General features: G+C 33.1%; 1 protein-coding gene and 1 long non-coding RNA gene across 3 annotated transcripts in view; one reads left to right on the top strand and one right to left on the bottom strand.

Moving 5' to 3' along the window:
• Positions 1-2175, top strand: part of LOC115242577 (synapse-associated protein of 47 kDa-like) — a 112938-nt gene that overhangs the window by 85401 nt on the left and 25362 nt on the right. The window lies entirely within an intron of this gene.
• On the bottom strand, positions 1132-1547 carry LOC115242578. Its single transcript, XR_003885075.1, has 2 exons — positions 1373-1547; positions 1132-1243 (listed from the first exon to the last, which is right to left on the bottom strand). It is a non-coding gene; the product is annotated as an uncharacterized LOC115242578 (long non-coding RNA).

Raw genomic sequence — 2175 nt, 5'->3', positions numbered from 1 at the left:
TTGAAAGATCAGGGAATTCTCATGGAATTTTATTCGAACTCAGGGAATTTTTTCAAAAATTCTCTCTTTGATCATTTTGTTCTTATATTGCAAGCATCGGCAATCTGATTGGCCAATGATTGTGAAATATTTCAAATATATTTTAAATATATATCTTTCTCTTCTTGATTATATGTTCATTGTCACAGCAAAGAATATTGAATATACAATACTGAGTACACATTTTTTATTGTAATTCTTACAATTAATGATAGAAAATGAAAATATTATGCAAATGAAAAATGCTTATCTTACAAAAGTCATTTAGTTCTTTTTAATACATTTTTAAATTTAATATTTAAAATTTAAGTGATTTATTTTTCCTTTGTATGAGTGAAAAGCATTAGAAAACGCACACAAAAAAGATTTATTTTAAAAAGTTTCATCCAAAAATTCTCTTATCTTACCTGGAATTTTGTACAAATTATCTGAAAAATCAGGGAATTTTTTTACAAGTTTTGAATAGACATCCAGTATAAAAAGATTATATATCTATAAAATATATATCTTTAAGATATTATTTTAAATAATCATTCAGTATTAGATAAAAATTGTTAATAAAATCGAGACAAGACAATACAAGACGAGATTTTTGCAAGATTTACTCGAGACAAAGACAAAATTTAAGTTTCCGAAAATTTTCGATACCAATATAATATTTTTAGGAATATTGTTTTGTCTTGAATCTTGTGCAATCCTACTGGCAAGCAAGAGATACTCTCGGGTGACCTCGGAGCATCGATTTTGCGGAGAGAGCTCTATTCACTTCGTTATTTCTACACGCTGGACCAGTTTCTATAGGTGTCGACCGAGCTCTCTCGTCATCGAAGGCAGTATTTCCGCGAAAACGTGTCGGGCTTCCTGTCGCATTTCAAGGTTGCGAAAGTGTTTTATTGTATCATACCGAACAGTTGCGATGCACGTTGTATGTCCTTCCTCTATTCGTCGTAGTTGTTTCCATTCTTTTCCGCTTTCTATTCCACAAGAATTTCATTCCTTTTTTTCGTAAACAACGAAACACGTTCGAATGGAACGCGTCGGGACACTCGAACCGTCTTAATGAATTTTCTTGTAATTGATAACGCTGGTCAGGGGGCCTCCGGTGGCTCAGTGTGTAGCGCGCCTGACTCACATCCCGGAGATCTCGGGTTCGATTCCCGACTCAACCCTGGCCTGCGCTTTCCCATTTTTCCTTTCCTACCACCTCCCAACAAAAATTCCTAAAAAAGCCTCCGGTGACTCAGAGTGTAGCGAGCATGACATCCCGGAGATCTCGGGTTCGATTCTCGACTCAACCCTGGCCTGCGCTTTCCCATTTTTCCTTTCCTACCACCTCCCAACAAAAATTCCTTCTTTCTCTCTCTTCTCTTCTTCCAGTATATACGCATAAAAACTGAATTTACACTCTAATATAACCTGTTGTTGGCCCGAATACATGACCCACCCCAGATCATTACGGCCATTTAAATATTAAGAATACAATACAAGATAACGCTGGTCGGCAAAGGATGCCGGCTCCAAAGTTTCCACTATATCGATAAGGTTGCAGGTATTGCTTTTATAAGCTCTCGTTAATGACTGATTTATTCAATTGTTACGTCATAATGAAATCATAAGGAATGCTTTGAGTCACACAATTTTCACAAATCAAGCCCTAGAAATATATAAGTGGGCGACAAGAGCTTATTTTCTTCATTCAATCTTAGCCTGACTTTGTTTTAACATAATTTTAATTGGATATAATTATCGAAATATTTAACTTGAAAATTAAGATTTATGGAGGAAAATTATTTTTTTGCTCGAATTTTTACCGAGGAGAAGTCGATTTCAAATTAGTCGAATAATATATATATATATATATATTGTAGGCATGGTATTTACTCCCTGAAAAATCTGAAATTCTTGGAGATTTCTTTTGTATCTGGAAAAATCAGGAAATTTTTATGAAATCTTTTTGGGTCTATGGGAATTTAAAAAAAATTCTCTCTTTGATCATTTGTTTTTATTGCATATATTAAACAGTTGGTAATTCGCCGATTGTGAATTATGTGTTTTAAATATATTATAAATATATATCTCTATTTATATATATATTCAATGTCTTAACAAAATATTGAATATATAGTACATGTTTTT

The sequence above is a fragment of the Formica exsecta genome, unplaced genomic scaffold (genome assembly GCF_003651465.1).
Source record: "Formica exsecta isolate Colony F162 unplaced genomic scaffold, ASM365146v1 scaffold613, whole genome shotgun sequence".
NCBI lineage: Eukaryota > Metazoa > Arthropoda > Insecta > Hymenoptera > Formicidae > Formica > Formica exsecta.
The sequence above is the reverse complement of the archived record's forward strand: the minus strand, read 5'-3'. Positions and strand labels throughout refer to the sequence as shown.